The sequence below is a fragment of the Stenella coeruleoalba genome (genome assembly GCF_951394435.1).
Source record: "Stenella coeruleoalba genome assembly, chromosome: 3".
NCBI lineage: Eukaryota > Metazoa > Chordata > Mammalia > Artiodactyla > Delphinidae > Stenella > Stenella coeruleoalba.
The window spans coordinates 138,708,233-138,728,438 of NC_137148.1; the positions used below are offsets into that span (position 1 = coordinate 138,708,233).

The 20,206-nt window shown below is 35.4% G+C and overlaps 1 protein-coding gene across 10 annotated transcripts in view; it reads right to left on the minus strand.

Annotated features, from left to right (window-relative positions):
* Positions 1-20,206, minus strand: part of LOC307183788 (uncharacterized protein) — a 693,054-nt gene that overhangs the window by 369,192 nt on the left and 303,656 nt on the right. For 9 of the 10 annotated variants that reach the window (XR_013827609.1, XR_013827610.1, XR_013827611.1 and 6 more), the window contains one exon: positions 10,777-10,858. The gene's annotated coding sequence lies outside the window, so the exon portion shown is untranslated. Of the gene's footprint in view, positions 1-10,736; positions 10,859-20,206 lie in introns of all 10 variants that reach the window. The other variant, XM_079916853.1, reaches the window with a different exon arrangement.

Below are 20,206 nucleotides of genomic sequence, written 5' to 3' on the forward strand. Positions count from 1 at the left end.
GTCACTTTCATTTATGATTGTATGGAAAGGACAAAAAGGGTTGACTCTGTGGAGCAGGAAACATGTGAAGATCTTCAGAGATGGTTACAATTTTTAATGCTGAAATGAGAAGCAAGAGGCATGGAGAGAATAAGACACAGAACTAGAAAGCCACATAGACTGTTCAGCGATATATTGAAACCAAACACATAATGGCTTGAACAAACGTTGGAATTCATAAAGCCACACTAAACTAAAATGTTACAAGAAAAGTTTTCCTCTTTGATGAGTACGGTAGAGATAGTGATATGGAAACCTGAGAGTATCTTTTGGTATGTTGGAAATATTTTACTTTTTGATCTGTAGGGTACATTACAAAAGTATGTTCACACTGTGATAATTCTTAAGTTATACAGTTGTGATTCATACACTTTTATGTAAATACATTAAACTTGTACTAAGAGTGTATTAAAAATAAAATAAATAATATAAAATTTGACAGTGTGTGTGTGGCCTTGATTTTCTTATGAAAGCATGTTAAATAGTCCAGTAACTATGATAACGTCTTAACTATACCTTCATTTAATAATTTCTCTTGTCTTTGAATAATTCAAAACACTTTGTAATCTGTGAACAGGGAGTTGAAAGCCTCAAAAAAGATGTATCCCAAGCATTTGAAACAAGGGTAGGAAATATCACTTGCAGAAACTGAATAAAAATCCACATAGCAAGGGTTAGATTACTCATTATGGAAGCTACTTACAACAAATAATTTGTATCTAAGTTATCTATAAGACTTCAGCGGTTCTTAAATATATACTGGCTTTTTTTTTTTTTTTTTTTTTTTTTTGCGGTATGCGGGCCTCTCATGGTTGTGGCCTCTCCCGTTGCAGAGCACAGGCCCCGGACACGCAGGCTCAGTGGCCATGGCTCACGGGCCCAGCCGCTCCGCGGCATGTGGGATCTTCCCATACCGGGGCACGAACCCGTGTCCCCTGCATCAGCAGGTGGACTCTCAACCACTGCGCCACCAGGGAAGCCCTATACTGGCATTTTAAAATATGTAAAATGGAAGAAATATTTAGAAAATTGTAATATTTCAGGTGGGATGAGTTATTAGTCATTTTTTTTAATGGCTAAGTAAAACAAAAGATAATAAGTAGAAATTTCCAGTCAATAAAAAGCATGATTTGATTTTAATAATTGTAATATTCATTAGCTAGACAGAAATTAACTCCCTATATTGGAAAAGAAAATATCAAATACTTGTGCCTTATGACATTGTCTCTTTGTTCTTCCATTAACTTCCTTTACTCATCAAAAAATCTACAAACAATAAATGCTGGAGAGGGTGTGGAGAAAAGGGAACCCTCTTGCACTGTTGGTTGGAATATAAATTGATACAGCCACTATGGAGAACAGTATGGAGGTTCCTTAAAAAACTGAAAATAGAACTACCATATGACCCAGCAATCCCACTACTGGGCATATACCCTGAGAAAAACCTAATTCAAAAAGAGTCATGTACCGCAATGTTCATTGCAGCTCTATCTACAATAGCCAGGACATGGAAGCAACCTAAGTGTCCATCAACAGATGAATGGATAAAGAAGATATGGCACATATATACAATGGAATATTACTCAGCCATAAAAGGAACAAAACTGAGTTATTTGTAGTGAGGTGGATGGACCTAGAGACTGTCATACAGAGTGAGGTAAGTCAGAAAGAGAAAAACAAATACCGTACGCTAACACATATATATGGAATCTAAAAAAAGAAAAGAAAAAAAAAAGGTCAGAAGAACCTAGGGGCAAGACGGGAATAAAGATGCAGACCTACTAGAGAATGGACTTGAGGATACGGGGGGCGGGAAGGGTAAGCTGGGACAAAGTGAGAGAGTGGCATTGACATATATACACTACCAAATGTCAAATAGCTAGTGGGAAGCAGCCACATAGCACAGGGAGATCAGCTCAGTGCTTTGTGACCACCTAAAGGGGTGGGATAGGGAGGGTGGGAGGGAAGGAGATGCAAGAGGGAAGAGATATGGGAACATATGTATAACTGATTCACTTTGTTATAAAGCAGAAACTAACAAACCATTGTAAAGCAATTATACTCTAATAAAGATGGTAAAAAAAAACCAAAAAACTGTTTTGTTACTTCATTCTTGAATGGTCCTACCTATACAGAGTGATGTCCTTTGTTAATAATTAATTTGTTCCAAATATCAGTAACCTGCCAAATATAAAATTAAGCAGCTATCATTCTGGATCATTAATTAGTATTCTCTGAGCTAGTACTGATATGATTAGAGTAGGCTATGGATAAAATTAGATATTTTAAGCACCTCAAAAACACCTGGGACATTGCAGGTGCTCATTAAATGTTTGTTATTACACTAGAAACTAGAACTGACCGCTACCCAATACAAATTTACTGTTGATTAGTATCTTATTAGTGTGTCATAGGAGGGGGCTTCTTAGTGTCTTTGAAATACACTGAATAGATCTGCCATGCAAAGCAAAGGCTAATGCTTGCTAAAAATTAGCATACTCTGGCTTCTTTCATTCAGCATAATTATTTTGAGAATCATCTGTGTTGTTGTATGTATCAATGGTTAATTCTTTTTTAGTGCTGGGCAATATTTCCCTAGGAATACTCTAGAAAAGAACAATTTTGAGCTTTCTCCTGTTAGTAGAAGAAAATTATCATGAATCACTGGAACTTCCATCTTTTTTAACAGTTAAATGAACCTTCTTGACCAAAATAGGCTGATATTACATACAACAACACAGATGGCTCTCAAAATAATTATGCTGAGCGAAAGAAATCAGATTTTAAAAAGTAATACTGTATGATGATCTCTTTTACTTAAAACTCTAGAAAATAAAACTAATCTATAGGTAAAAAGAAGCTGAGTTCGGGCACTGGGAAGGGGAGGAGGGAGGGATTACAGAAGGGCATGAGAAAACTTTCTGGGGTAATGGATATGTTTACTACTTTATGGTGATGATTAATGGGTGTGTACATGTGTCAGCTATACATTTTAAATATGGAGTTTACTGATTACTGTATGTAAATTATACCTCAATAAAACTGTTTTTAAAAGATAAATAATAATAACAACAATTATTTTTCCCTCCATATTCTACAAATGTTTATTGAGTGGGTTTCCTGTGCTGTGTTTGAGCAGCTCAGTAGAGATTTGGTCAAATATAATTCTTGCCCCATGGAGTTTAGTTTAGAAAGGGAAACAGACATCCTTTAAATGTAAGTGTAATATGCATTACAAAGTGTATTGCGAAAATGCACAATAAAGAATTGAACCTAGTCTGGGGTTTAATCTGAGTGTTCCAAGACTTAAAAGATGAGAATCATATGGCCAGGCCAACAGTAGAAGAATGATCTTTTCTAGGCAAAGAGAATACAATATGCAAACCTTACAAGGTAGTAAGAAGTTTCTCATGTAGCATAAAAGGTCCATGTAACTCAAGAAGCCACCAGAGGGAGGGAGGGAGACGCAAGTGGGAAGAGATATGGGAACATATGTATATATATAACTGATTCATTCGGTTGTGAAGCTGAAACTAACACACCATTGTAAAGCAATTATACTCCAATAAAAAAAAAAAAAAAGAAGCCACCAGAGAAGACTGAGAAGGTATAGCAGGGAAAAAAGTGTGGATTATCGATTAGTAAAGCTCCTAAGTATATGCACTATCAGAGAAATACTAAAAATTATTCATCACTTATCTGAAATACAAATGTAACTGAGAATCCTTTATTTTTTGTTTGCTAAATCTGGCAACCTTTGTTATCAGGGATGTCAAGAGTAGAAAATATTTCAAGGAAAACACAAGAATTACAAATCCTGTTTAAGGAGCATTGTGCCAAGTGCTTTACATGAATTATTTAATTTTATTTCCCTGTCTCTGCCAATTCCAGTGGTCACAGCTGGATCTACTGATGGCCTGATTTGAATTTCCTGATAACCTCAATTTGTTGTAGGCACTAGAATAGACACAGAAAGTTTTAATATTTGTCTTTCTCAAAAACCCATCCATATTGGCCTAGCAACTTGTATTATCCCTACTTTGCTGACAGCAGAACTATTCGACAACCATAATGTCTTTCTAGGACTAAGCCCCTGCCCTAAAGTTTTGTCTAATTAGATTTATGCAAGTGCTAGTTCTTCCCTGAGTAACAGGGTCTCATTCTTCACGTTCTCTTAACCCTCGGAATTCTAAATCACAATTAGCTATCACCATCTTAATCCTAATCATGATAATATTTAACATTTGCAGAGTTATTATTATATGTCAGACGCTCTGCTGAGAGCCCTATATGAATTATCTCATTGCATTTCACAACAGTTCGATAATGTTAATTTCATCAATTAGTCTTCATACACATGAAGAAACTGACACCTGCAGTTAAACCACTTGCCAGGATAAGAGAATTGAGGCTCTCAGAAGTTGCTTGTCCAAGTTCAAAGTGAAATCCCTTGACCAAGACCACTCAGTTATGGAGTCAAGATTCAATTTACATGACTGTCAACTAAGCCCAGTCTCTTTTCTTTTCAATTTTTTTATTCTTTTAAGTCCAGTCTCTTAATAAATAACCCTATATTCTCCCCCATCAACTGACACATTTCCTTGTCATTTTCAAAGCCTGACTTTGGCCTGTTGTCTTGGCCATTTGTCCAAATGTCCCTCTAAGAAACAAGGATCTTTTGACAGGGTGATCTTTGTGTCAGAGTCCCCCTTTTCATCAACCCGTTTTAGCATGTCTTGTATGCAAAGCAACTCTCATTACCTCAAATGTACCAACTCTACTGTACCTCTAAGAAATCCACATAACATTTGGGTTTAGGATTCTCCTGTATATCTCAAACTATGTGTGGAATTAAGGGAAATGAGATGAATTGTGTATCTGGATTAGATTGTGAATATATAGAAACATTTGTTTGTTTCATTTGTGAATGTAATACAGAAGCTTTTTCAAAAAATCTCTTTAAACATGTCTATTAACTCTCAGTATAGGCCCTGCTTCACTAAGCCTCCTTATTTTGACTACATTAGTACCTCCATTTCTGTTCCAGTTAGTTTATCAGACCGATAAAGCACAAAAAAAAATTGCTGATGAAACCATTTGAAATGGCAGATCAAATAACCTGGAAGATTTAAGGGAGATTATGTAGGCTCTAGGCAATCATTTGAGGGAGTTAAATCTCCAATGGCTTTAGAAAGATGCAAAAATTGCTTAACATTCTGGAATATAAGTTGAAGGACATAAGAATGTTTAGAAAATAACGAAAAAAGATAATGCTAAAAATAAAAACACCTATTGTGGGACAGCATGTGACTGAAATAAATTTTTTCCCAGCAAGTAATTTTTTAAAAGTTTACTACACATTATTTTGGGACAGAAATGACATTCCAATATAGGATATACATTTGTTCTGAGGTGACATAAGTTCTAGATAGAAAAAAAAATACTAGGAAGCTGATAAATGGGAGTATTTTCCTGTTATAACTAAAAAAACGGTAAGTCAAATATAATGTAAAACTCTTAACTTGGTTCATTACAACTAAAGCTACCTGTGGAGTGCTGTTGAAATTAATCTGAGGAGCCCCAGATTAACATCATCTGATGTCTTAGATTCAGGCAAAGTAAAGCTTCCCCCATTAAACTGTATATTATTCAGGATGCTTTCATTGCAACAACAGACATCCAACTCAAGCTTACTTTATATAAAGCTTACTTGATGTAGCTCCTGTAACTGAAAGGCATGTAGCCTGGGATATGACTGTGCCCAGAGGTTCAAACAATGTCTTTATGTGCTGGTAGTTTTCTCTTCATCTTTAAGATCTGTATTTCTCCCTATTGGATTTACTATGTTTGGCCTTCTCCATGCCACCCTTTATAGTTTCTACCTCCCATCCCATTTGAAAGAGAGATACTCTCTTCCCAAGAGTTTGGGCAAAGGTTCTAGAATTAAGGTTGCTTACCCTGATTGGGTAAATAAGTCAATCCCTGAACCAGTCACTTTGGTGAAGGAGATATAACTAGCAGATTGTTAAGCATGCTTAGATCCAGAGGTGGATTGAGTTCTTACTCAAACCAGTGGGGCTAAAGGGAAGGCTGAATGCCTTGGAAACTGGATTAAGACACTATCGCTGGGCAAAGCAGGAAGGGGTGCTGGAGAGATCAAAGCCACAAATGTTCCCTTTACCTTTGTTCCATTTTCTCTCTCTAAATAATAAAAAAATTGTTAAAACCTTCCTTTTTCCTCTGTATATTTACACTTCACTGTAGCTCACACAGCTAAGAGTAGTTCCTTGAATAGATTACAGTGTTTTAATTCTCTGAGTCTTTGTACATGCCAGTTCTTACTTCGTGGAATTCCTCTCTCTCCCTTATTCACTCTTTCTCACTCTTATTGCATGACCAACTCCATTAATTCTCCATTTAAATGTCAGTTCCTCAAGGAAGTCTTGGAGTAAAGGTTCTGAGACTTTGATGTACCCATTGCCCTGTTAGATTAAAACCAAACGAAAGCCTTTGCCTCATGGCACATGAGAAAGCATTTGCATCACTGGAGACCAGAAGCCGAGATCTCATGAATGTGCTATATTGCAGCATAACCAATATTGAATGAGAATAGAAATGTACTGAAAATGGAGACGGGCAGAGAGGAATACAATCTGACAAGAGTGAGTTATTATGGCCAGATGGCAAAAAACAGCAAAGTTTGTTGGAGAATGAAAAGTTAGAAAGGCAGTAACTCCACATTGGGTCTTTGTGTATTTTACAGTGTTCCATGGCTGCAATGAGCCAAGTATAAGCTGACATTTGAAAATTCAAAAAACCCAAAAGCAATAAAACCATGAAATCAGAAGTTACTGTATAACTTAAAAACAACAACAAAATAAAATTCAAACATTCTGATGACTATTTCTAAAATACCTTCTATTCTCTTTCAAGAAAAAAATTTGAAAGAGAAAGAAATCAAAAAAGGGAAAAAAAAGAAAAAGATATTCCAGGCTCTTTTCCTAGGAGTTTCCAAACCATCACTTTTGGTCGTGTTCTGAAATTTTTTATACCTTTTTAAATTGAGGAATAATTGACATATAACACTATGTTTGAGGTATAGTACAGAATGATTTGATATTTGTGTATGTTACAAAATGATCACAATAAGTCTAGTTAACATCTGTCAACATGCATTGTTACAAAAAAATTTAGTCTTCATTTTTTTTGTAACTATGCACGGTATTCTGAAATTTTTCTACAAGCAAAATGTTCAGTGAAGGTAATGCTTTAACAATTCTTTTCTAGTTTTCTGTTTGTTTGGGGGGTTTTGGGGGGTTTTTTTTAGAGCAAAACTCTTTGAGTAAAATAAAGGGAATCTTGTTTTTGTTACCTGGTATGCTCTTCTCTGTCTTTGCTTAGCTAACTTCTACTCCACTTAAGATGTCATCTCAAATATGATTTTCTCCAAGAGAGGTTTTCCCTGAGCAATTTATCAAGATTTTGGTCTATCTGCAATGCTGTCTTATTAAATTTTCCTCACTTATCACGTATTTTTACTTGGAGGTTATTTGTTTTATGTCTGCCTCCCCTCACAGGCTGTGAGTTCATGACTGGCAGTGTTCATGCCTGTCTTGTTCCCTCATAGTATATTCAGAGTGTAGCCTAGTTCCATAAAAGTCACTCAATAAATATCTGTGGAATGGATAAATGCAACGCATCCTCCAGACTCAGCATAAGTACTTGGAACTCCAGGGAGCTATCCTTGATGACATCTGCCTGTAGATGTCCTTGTTCTTATTTCCAGAGCAGTCTGCATATATACCACTATCATAGCATATATAACATTATACTATGTACTATGTAACATATGTACTATGAAGCCATCATTATTATTCTCTCTCACCTTCTAGAGGGTACTTAACACAGTTCCTGGAATACAAAGAATACTAGATTGAATGTTGTTGAAAGAATGAATGTATAAATGAACAACATAATGAATATGCCATACATCCACCAGACTCCCAGGCACCACACTCAGCATTACAGCCTGGCTGAGGATCCAAGGAACGGCTATGTTGAACACCTCTGAAATGCACTCTTCACTTGAAAAGGCTATTACCCAGACAGAAAAGATGCAATTATAATAGCCTCATCCTTTAAAAATAGTTTTAAAGGTAAGCTTTTAGTGTCCTCACTCCCTTATATGGTAAGAAAGTATTTTTAGCCACTTGATTCTAAAGTTTTTCAATGTGACAATATCATTAACTACACTTTTCATTATGTGAATGAAGGCAAATAGTTGACACATTCCTCATGGGGCAATGTGACTTCAGTATGATTCAGCGGCTTTTCACCTACATTAAGTGAGAGTGATTCACAACACCTGAGTGGCATGACCCCTCCTGAAAAGAAATATTAATGGAATATCCAAATCAAAACCTCCAGGTCCCTTTCAAATGAAAGGGATGAGGCTATCTATTCAAGACTATTACTCCCTTTTTATTTGGGATTTAGAGGAGATTCCTATGCCTTTGAATAAAAGAACTTTCATGACTAATAAAATGCACTTTTATTAGCATCTAAGATATTACACCTGGATTGTGTGTGCACATAATTGGGTAATATGTCAACCTCACATATGGACATATGGCTTACATAAACAATATATACACAAATAGCATATACGTATATAATACCCTATCTATTAAACAGATATGTACTGAACCCCTATTATGTACCAACCATTATTCTAGGCCCTAGGAGTGCAGTGGTGAATGTAGCATAGAGAGTTCTTATCTTTGTGGAGCTAACAGTCTATTAACAGAAGATAAAATAAACAAATTTTTAAAATTGATGTTTTATAAGGGATTGAATAAGACAATATGGTAACTAAGGAGGGGACCCACTTTAGATATTTCATTTGTATACATATACATATGAGTAATATCCAAAATTTACTGAATATTTCAGTAAAACTTTAGCATAGTTTTTAAAAAACTAGATTTTAATAACTTAATTTTTAAGGAGTCTAAAAATAATTAAGGGTAGTTCCATGTTTAGGTATTTAAGAAGTCAAATATATTAACTCTGGTAGACTTAAAAAAAATCAGACGATTGCAAACATTCAGATATTTCCAAAACTGTAGAATACTAAAGATGAGGCTGATATTAATGTGTTTTTAGAAAGTCATTCCCAAGTATGGCTCTGATAAGAATTATCTGAGGTGCTTTTGTAAAATATAGATTCTGGTTGCCCATCTTAAGATCTACATAATCACATTTTTGTGGATGGGACCTGTCACTATAAGTGTTTAAATGCTCCCAAGGTGATTATGAAAACTGGCCAGATTTAAGATCTGTTCATCTAAGATGTTCAGTGTATGCATATCCAGAAAATATTCAAAACAGTGCTTTCCAGATTCAGGGAAATAAACCTGCCCGTTTGGTAAAAATGCAACCTACAGTTCCCAGCCCAGATATTCTGACTCACTAGGCTTAGAGAGCTGTTTGTCCAGCTTTTATAAAACTCCCTAGAGAATTCTGATATGCAAATAAGTTTTTGGAAATCATTGTTTTGAATAAAATATATTAGACAGGAAAAACTGCCTAGAGGCACAAGCATGGTAATTCTTTGCACAAACCTGGGGAAGCCTACCAGCAAAATTTCAAATAACTTCTTCCTATGAAGAAATGCTACACAGACTATGTCAACAACTAATGTGGCTTCATAAGAAAATGCTGTTTTGGAAGAAAAAGGAATATATGTGTATGATATCTGAGAGAAAAGTATATTTGGCTGGTTTTCATGAGTATCTACTGGTTATTGCATTTAGATGAAAACAGAGGTTGTTATTTACACACGAAAAGAGGAGATTTAAGGACTTTTCTGATATTGTTCCTTATGATAATTACTGGGCATGAAGACCATAGTCATAAATATGTCATTCACACAGACATGAAACTTAGTCTGCTTTGAGTTCCATTTTTCATGTTTGCTTCCCTATTACTTAGATAAAATATTTCTGCTCTCTACCCCTTTTCTAGCTTCATCTAGCTTAATTTTCTAATGAATTTTTGTTCCTCTCAATTAATCACTCACACCTATTGGAACAAGACATTCCCATCCTGAGCTGAGAATTATGGGAGAAGGAAAGGGTTTGAAGAGGCATCAATGTTGGACCAGGTGTAAGAAATAATGAAGGGAAAAGGTGTAGATGGTCAGAGAGATGGGGCTTCCTCACAGCACTCAAATGGGAGCTGTCTGGGTGGGAATGTGTATCACAGTGGCTTACTGTGAATATAAGAGATTTGTCATACCTTGGGTATCAGGCTTTGGAATAGGCAGGTGAATGAAAGAGGCTCTATGAAAAGGAAGAGAAGAAATAGAGAGAGTGCACTACAGCCTATATTCACTGAAAAGTAAATACATTATAAACCTACAGTAATTTAAACTGTATAGCACTGAATAAGAATTGACCTATAACTTAATGAAAAGAATTAGAACTTCTAGAAAAAGAAGCAACAACATGTGAAAATAAAGGAGTCGTTTCAATTCAACTTAATATAGATTGTTATAAGAATCAGAAATTGAGTAAAACATAGCAAAATTCAATATGCTGCTATTGTTAAAAATAATATCAAACATAATAAAAATGTGTGTGGGTCCTTATCCCATTCTTTCATCTTGGTTTTGATACTATACATCTTGAACTCACCAAATAGTTCACATCTTTGATGGCATCCCCCTGCACTTACTGTTTATTCTTCAGGCTTCCTTCTTTCTTTAAAGCTCCATTCTGGGAAGCCAAGTCTCTAGTCTGGGAAGTGCATTGGTTTCCTAGATATAGAACCAAAGAAAAGAATAAGAGATAGGAATTAATGTACCCTTTCCCATTACACAGTCACTTTCAGAAAAAAGAAATGCTTGCATTGACCTCAGGTTGACAATTATTAATATAAAATATCTCAGATTGTAGGTACATCCTACATTTGGCTTAAAATAAAGTTTTAAAAATTATTAAGAACATGAAATAAATTACAAAAAAGCCATTCCATAGATACTACCTAATAATATATAGTATGCTGGTTGATTTCTCTCAACCACACCATCTTTAGGTTTGCATTTACACTGGCCACCAATAGAATTTGACATTGTTTAACTTAAAATAGTAGAAATTCCTTCACATATTCAAGAATGCTGGGAATCATTTCATTTCTCGGACATAATTTTGCAAAATGGCAAGAGCATGATGTTTCTAAGGAAGATGCCTTTAAGTGACTCTGAAGCAATCACTATTTCTAGTTTTGTACTGAAATGAAGCCAAAAATATAATTTTATTATAGGCCTCTGACAAATAAATAGCAGAAAATAACCCACTCCAAAAAAATGAACCAAAAAATCCTGTTTGCTTATGTTCCTACAGCATCGTATCAGTGTGTAAAGCCTGACACATTTAGATATAATGTTTTCATCTGAGCACTTATTCCAGGCACCTATAAACATGTGTAAACAGATTAAAGGACAACAATTATCCTAAGCTGCCTATTTTTTTGGCAGATACAAATATAACAAGACTTTCTTATAATTTATGTTACTACTTGATTTTAAAAATACACACTTTATGATTTGTTGCAGGACACTGCTATGAATAATCAATAGTTAATTAAAAACATTAGTCAACCAGAACATTTTTTAAAAAGGTAATTATTAAACGAATCTATAACTGATTTTTCCCAAGTGGCTTAATGACAAAGGAGAACATATTAATTAAATAAAGTTATTTTGAAAAGCATCCTTTCTGTGGCCTCGTTTCTCCAGTTCTAACAAAGATGTTTCTAGTGATGGTATTCTCCACAAGTGAACATTGAACACATCATTCAAATATAATTTCAAACTATTTTCCTGTTCTACTTAATCCTCTCATTTTTCCAACTATAAAGGCCGAATATACTATCTACATAGTCTTTCTCTCTGATAGATCCGACAAGTAAAGCAATCTTTCTGAAAACTTTCTTACACATGAAAAGGATCAAGCCTTCTATTAATTTTTAAAAAATATTTTTCAACTTCTACGTGGAAAACCTTGACAATTTTCAAAAAAATATTCTCTATTTGACTTTTTCTCTCACTCCTCCAAAGCTCCTAAAAGTCTAAGAATGGAAATCTACTGCATTAACTTATATACATATCAGCTGTTACTATCTATATTGGGGAATATTCTTTCATCTCTTTTATCAGGTTTCAAATGGATTAAAAGTTAATTGAAAAAGTCTTCAAAAGAAAGACAGTGAAAAAAAAAGAAAGACAGTGACACAAGGTCAAATAAGTTTTTAAAGATACAAAGTTTCATATTTTTTATATTGGAACAGATGCCCAATTCAAGAAAAATTTCCTAGTGACTAAAGAATGCAGAGAAAATTTTATCTATCTATAACCTGACTATAATGTGGAAAAATTAAATAAACCTTTTGCAGATCCACTTTATTGAGTAGGTTAACAGTATTTGTGATTACAGCCTTCAAGGTCCCCTAGTATTATACACGAGCTTGATCTATTTTTTAAAGTGCCCTTCACAGCATTCTTTACTTACAGACTAGGACCTGCTCTCCTCTTGCTTGTGTTTTTCTTTCTGCCTATTTTGCCTTTCCCCTCATCTCCACGTTCTAAAATACTCCATACCCAGTGATATCATCTCAAAACCTTTCCTCTCTCAGGTCACCTTCCCCAGCTGCCTGACTGGGTATTATATTTTCTTGCTGATACTTAGAGCTTAATCTACATGTATTATGATTATGCATATGTTTGTTCTATGTATTCATCAATAGTTTAAGATGGTAAAACCACAGATATATCTGAGTCATCCTTAGCTCCCATAGTACAATTATATGCACAAAATAAACATGTTGCCTTGAATGAATTTGAATTTGGCTCCTTAATCTGTGGAAAGAGCATGAAGTTTTGGTTAAATGTATTCTGACCCCCAACAACTAGAGCCATTCCTAATATGTGTGTACCTGTAGTCGTAAAGTAAGTTCCAACTTGAAAAAAATATGTTCTCAGTTATTATTATAATTCAATCTAATGTTGAAGTGTTTCAAACTACTGTCAAAATCTCACTATGGGGTTTCAGTTCAGTGACTAAGAAGACAAGACAGAGGAAAGAAAACAAAACATATCTAAAGTTCATGAAAATGTTTTGAGGTCATCTTGAAAGCTGTACTATAGAAAGAGTCTATGAAAATATAAGTAATGACTACACCAATAGCTCCTTTTCTGAGAGAAAAATAACAATGAGGATAAATATTTCTTTAGTACTTGCTCTATAACAAACATGTGCTAAGCACATTAGATTTATAACTTAATTTGTTATACAGTAGTCCTAGATTACTACATAGCACTAATTTGTAATAATCCTATGCATTATTGTGAGCATGCCCATTTTACAGATAAGAAACTGAGTGTGAAAGAAAAATTGCATACTCACTGAATACACTTCTCCACAATTCCCAATGTTCCTGTAGGAAACAGGAATGTAACTAGTTCTGGACCATGGACTATGTTTGGAATTGATTGGTGCTAATCCAAATATTTAGAATGGGTGTGAGTTTGCTTAGCTCTTTCTTCCCCTGGAAGCTATCTGTTGAGATGATGATGTCACAAGATTGAATCATGCTGGGAAGATGAGTTATATGTGGCATTAAGCTACCCTCGAGTCACTGATCTGCATCAGATTAAATGAGCAAGAAATACATCTTTGTTGTGTTAAACCACTAAATTTGGGGGCCTTATTTGTTACCACAGCATAACCTAGCCAACCCTAATTAATACTCTGAGACCCCAAAATGTATTGTAAGTTGTAATTTTGGGAAAAAGTTGAGTAATTTTGAGTTAAGTTCAAAGCTTATAATCTTGCACAGTATGCTTCTTGAAAGCAAGCAGTTCCAAGTGGTTTCTCTTGAACAGTATTGCTCATGTCATGTGTGCAGCATCAACAAAATATCCCCGGCTTTCTTTGGTGGGAACAGTGACTAGTGCCCAAGCCAAAGTCACTCTGTGAAGACCTGGATATGAGGAAAGTTGATGCTCTCTGAGATGGCACATTACCCTAATAAGATTGACACTCCAGGAAGTATAAATTCCAGGTGCCCAGGAAGAAGCAGGTTACTGGAGCTCAGACTGAATTCTTTGAATAATGCTGAGCTCAGCTTCCACCTTTCCATGCGACCACCTATGCTACATGGGAAGTGTGAGATCCAGAAGAAATGTTAAGGTACTAAGGCTGTTTCCCCTGCTACTTTCCTTTCTCTGTGTCCTTATTATAAATCCACAGTAACAAAGACAATCTGGGGTTGACTCTTTTTGGAAACCATAAAGAGTCTAAGAAATGAAGATACTATTCCTTTTCTAAACAGCATGTTTTCAAAGGCTGGAATGATACATGTTCATTAGCCTAGATGTCCTACAAATTACAGCCTAAGCACAGTGCACTTTTATAGTGGTGTTTCACAATTACATTTCCAAACACAGATATCAATTTACAGTTAGTGAGAAAAAGATATCTCAGAACAAATGATAATCCAGGGATTCAGAAATGTTACGAATTGTGTTGCTTTTCTAACTTCCAAGTTTGCTTGTGTGTGTGTCTGTATCTGTGTGCCTGTGTGTGTCTCTATCAGAAACTAAAAGGAATGTTGCTGTCTCTTTTCACAAGAAAGCCCAGTTTATCTTTAAAAAGACAGCTTTGCAACTAAAATGACCTAGAAGGACACGTACTTCTTGGCATATTAATTGCTTTTGCCTTGAGATGGGAGAAATACCTTGTAGCTGGCTTTACATTTCCTAAGCTACATATGTAGACACCCCCAATCCAGGAGGGAAATTTCACTTAATGTGCTTTGTGACTTTCAGAAATGATTACACACTGGACCTTCAGGTACCACTATGCTTTCAGCATGTAGCTTTGTAAATGTGATAATTCTTTTTATACATATGTGAGTGCTCAGTTGAAAAATACTGGAAGAAGGGAGGAAAATTCAAGGTTTATGAGCCATGGCAAGCTACAAAAGTGATTAAATTTTTTTTTAACTTTTAATTAATAGTACTTGGTTTCTTCAAACATTCAGATAGAAATTATAGATGCCATCATTATTAAAATGACGAGTTTACTGGCATTGGAATATAAAGTTATACACAATGGGAAAACAATTAAAAACCCAAAAGCTTATATTTTCTTTGTTTATAAAAAGGTAAGCACCAGAGGGCAAAGAGTGGAAGCAAGAAGAACTACAATACTGCAGCTGGTAGAACAAAAAACACACTCACAGAAAGACAGACAAGATGAAAAGGCAGAGGGCTATGTACCAGATAAAGGAACAACATAAAACCCCAGAGAAAAAACTAAATGAATTGGAGACAGGCAACCTCCCAGAAAAATAATTCAGAATAACGATAGTGAAGATGATCCAGGACCTTGGAAAAAGAATGAAGGCAAAGATCGAGAAGATGCAAGAAATGTTTAACAAAGAGTTAGAAGAATTAAAGAACAAACAAATAGAGATGAACAATACAATAACTGAAATGAAAACTACACTAGAAGGAATCAATAGCAGAATAACTGAGGCAGAAGAACGGATAAGTGACCTGGAAGACAGAATGGTGGAATTCACTGCCATGGAACAGAATAAAGAAAAAGGAATGAAAAGAAATGAAGACAGACTAAGAGAACTCTGGGACAACATTAAATGCAACAACATTCGCAATATACGGGGTTCCAGAAGGGGAACAGAGAGAGAAAGGACCTGACAAAATATTTGAAGAGATTATAGTTGAAAACTTCCCTAACATGGGAAAGGAAATAGCCACCCAAGTCCAGGAAATGCAGAGAGTCCCATACAGGATAAACCCAAGGAGAAACATGCCAAGACACATAATAATCAAACTGGCAAAACTTAAAGACAAAGAAAAATTATTGAAAGCAGCAAGGGAAAAATGACAACATACAAGGGAACTCCCATAAGGTTAACAGCTGATTTCTAAGCAGAAACTCTACAAGCCAGAAGGGAGTGGCATGATATACTTAAAGTGATGAAAGGGAAGAACCTACAACCAAGATTACTCTACCTGGCAAGGATCTCATTCAGATTCAATGGAGATATCAAAAGCTTTACAGACAAGCAAAAGTTAAGAGAATTCAGTACCATAAAACCAGCTTTACAACAAGTGCTAAAGGAACTTCTCTAAGTGGGAAACACAAGAGAAGAAAAGAACCTACAAAAAAACCCCAAAATAATTAAGAAAATGGTCATAGGAACATACATAACAATAATTACCTTAAACGTGAATGGATTAAATGCTCCAACCAAAAGACACAGGATTGCTGAATGGATACAAAAACAAGACCCATCTATATGCTGTCTAACAGAGACCCACTTCAGACCTAGGGACACATACAGACTGAAAATGAGGGGATGGAAAAAGATATTCCATGCAAATGGAAATCAAAAGAAAGATGGAGCAGCTATACTCATATCAGATAAAAGAGACATTAAAATAAAGAATGTTACAAGAGACAAGGAAGGACACTACATAATGATCAAGGCATCAATCCAAGAAAAACATATAACAATTATAAATATATACACACCCAACATAGGAGCACCTCAATACATAAGGCAACTGCTAACAGCTATAAAAGGGGAAATCAACAGTAACACAATAACAGTGGGGGACTTTAACACCTCACTTACACCAATGGACAGATCATCCAAAATGAAAATAAATAAGGAAACAGACGCTTTAAATGACACAATAGACCAGATAGATTTAATTCGTATTTATAGGACATTCCATCCAAAAACAGCAGATTACACTTTCTTCTCAAGTGCAAACAGAACATTCTCCAGGATTGATCACATCTTGGGTCACAAATCAAGCCACAGTACAGTTAAGAAAATTGAAATCACCGACCACAATGCTATGAGATTAGAAATTAATTACAGGGGAAAAAAACGTAAAAAACACAAACACATGGAGGCTAAACAATACGTTACTAAATAACCAAGAGATCACTGAAGAAATCAAAGAGTAAATCAAAAAATACCTAGAGACAAATGACAATGAAAACACGATGATCCAAAACCTATGGGATGCAGCAAAAGCAGTTCTAAGAGGGACGTTTATAGCTATACAAGCCTACCTCAAGAAACAAGAAAAATCTCAAGTAAACAATATAACGTTACCCCTAAAGGAGCTAGAGAAAGAAGAACAAACAAAACCCAAAGTTAGCAGAAGGAAAGAAATCATAAAGATCAGAGCAGAAATAAATGAAGCAGAAACAAAGAAAACAATATCAAAGATCAATAAAGTAAAAGCTGGTTCTTTGAGAAGATAAACCATATTGATAAACCATTAGCCAGACTCATCAAGAAGAAGAGGGAGAGGACTCATATCAACAAAATTAGAAACGAAACAGGAAAAGTTACAACAGACACCGCAGAAATAAAAGCGTCGTAAGAGACTACTACAAGCAACTCTATGCCAATAAAATGGACAACCTGGAAGAAATGGACAAATTCTTAGAAAGGTATATCCTTCCAAGATTGAACCAGGAAGAAATAGAAAATATGAACAGACCAATCATAAGTAATGAAATTGAAACTCTGATTAAAAATCTTCCAACAAACAAAAGTCCAGTACCAAATGGCTTCACAAGTGAATTCTATCAAACATTTAGAGAAGAGCTAACACCCATTCTTCTCAAACTCTTCCAAAAAACTGCAGAGGAAGAAACACTCCCAAACTCATTCTATAAGGCCACCATCACCCTGATACCAAAACCAGACAAGGATACTACAAAAAAAGAAAATTACAGACCAATATCACTGATGAATACAGATGCAAAAATCCTCTACAAAATACTAGCAAGAGAATGCAACAACACATTAAAACCATCATACACCATGATCAAGTGGGATTTAGCCCAGGGATGCAAGGATTCTTCAGTATATGCAAATCAATCAATGTGATAAACCATATTAACAAACTGAAGAATAAAAACCATATGATCATCTCAACAGATGCAGGAAAAGCTTTTGACAAAATTCAGCACCCATTTATGATAAAAACTCTCCAGAAAGTGGGCACAGAGCAAACCTACCTCAACATAATAAAGGCCATATACGACAAACCCACAGCAAACATCATTCTCAATGGTGAAAAACTGAAAGCATTTCCTCTAAGATCAGGAAAAACACAAGGATGTCCACTCTCACCACTATTATTCAACATAGTTTTGGAAGTCCTGGCCACGGCAATCAGAGAAGAAAAAGAAATAAAAGGAATACAAATTGGAAAAGAAGAAGTAAAACTGTCACTGTTTGCAGATGACATGATACTATACATAGAAAATCCTAAAGATGCCACCGGAAAACTACTAGAGCTAATCAATGAATTTGGTAAAGCTGCAGGATGCAAAATTAATGCACAGAAATCTCTGGCATTCCTATACACTAATGATGAAAAATCTGAAAGAGAAATTAAGGAAACACTCCCATTTACCCCTACAACAAAAAGAATAAAATACCTAAGAATATACCTACCTATGGCGACAAAAGACCTGTATGCAGAAAACTATAAGACATTGATGAAAGAAATTAAAGATGATACCAACCGATGGAGAGATATACCATGTTCTTGGATTGGAAGAATCAATATTGTGAAAATGACTATACTACCCAAACCAATCTACAGATTCAATGCAATCCCTATCAAATTACCAATGGCCTTTTTTACGGAACGAGAACAAAAAATCTTAAAATTTGTATGGAGACACAAAAGACCCCAAATAGCCAAAGCAGTCTTGAGGGAAAAAAACAGAGGTGTAGGAATCAGACTCCCTGACTTCAGACTATACTACAAAGCTACAATAATCAAGACAATATAGTACTGGCACAAAAACAGAAACATGGATCACTGGATCAGGATAGAAATCCCGGAGATAAACCCATGCACCTATGGTCAACTAATCTATGACAAAGGAGGAAAGGATATACAATGGAGAAAAGACAGTCTCTTCAATAGGTGGTATTGGGAAAACTGGACAGCTACATGTAAAAGAATGAAATTAGAACACTCCCTAACAGTGTACACAAAAATAAACTCAAAATGGATTAGAGACCTAAATGTAAGACCAGACACTATAAACTCTTAGAGGAAAACATAGGAAGAACACTCTTTGACATAAATCACAGCAGGATCTTTTTTGATCCACCTCTTAGAGTAATATAAATAAAAACAAAAATAAACAAATGGGACCTAATCAAACTTCAAAGCTTTTGCACAGCAAAGGAAACCATAAACAAGACAAAAAGACACCCTCAGAATGGGAGAAAATATTTGCAAATGAATCCACGGACAACTGATTAATCTCCAAAATATATAAACAGCTCATGCAGCTCAATATTGAAAAAACAAACAACTCAATCCAAAAATGGGCAGAAGACCTAAATAGACATTTCTCCAAGGAAGTCATACAGATGGCCAAGAAGCACATGAAAAGCTGCTCAACATCACTAATTATTAGAGAAATGCAAATCAAAACTACAATGAGATATCACTTCACACCAGTTAGAATGGGCATCATCAGAAAATCTACAAACAACATATGCTGGAGAGGGTGTGGAGAAAAGGGAACCCTCTTGCACTGTTGGTGGGAATGTAAACTGATACAGCCATATGGAGAACAGTATGGAGGTTCCTTAAAAAACTAAAAATAGAAGTACGATATGATCCAGCAATCTCACTACTGGGCATATACCCAGAGGAAACCATAAAGTAAAAAGACACATGCACCCCAATGTTCGTTGCAGCACTATTTACAATAGCCAGGTCATGGAAGCAACCTAAATGCCCATCGACAGACGAATGGATAAAGAAGATGTGGTACATATATACAATGGAATATTTCTCAGCCATAAAAAGGAACAAAACTGGGTCATTTGTAGAGATGTGGATGGATCTAGAGACTGTCATACAGAGTGAAGTAAGTCAGAAAGAGAAAAACAAATATCGTGTATTAGCGCATATATGTAGAACCTAGAAAAATGGTACCGATGAACCGGTTTGCCGGGCAGAAATTGAGACAAAGACGTAGAGAACAAACGTATGGACACCAAGGAGGGAAAGCGG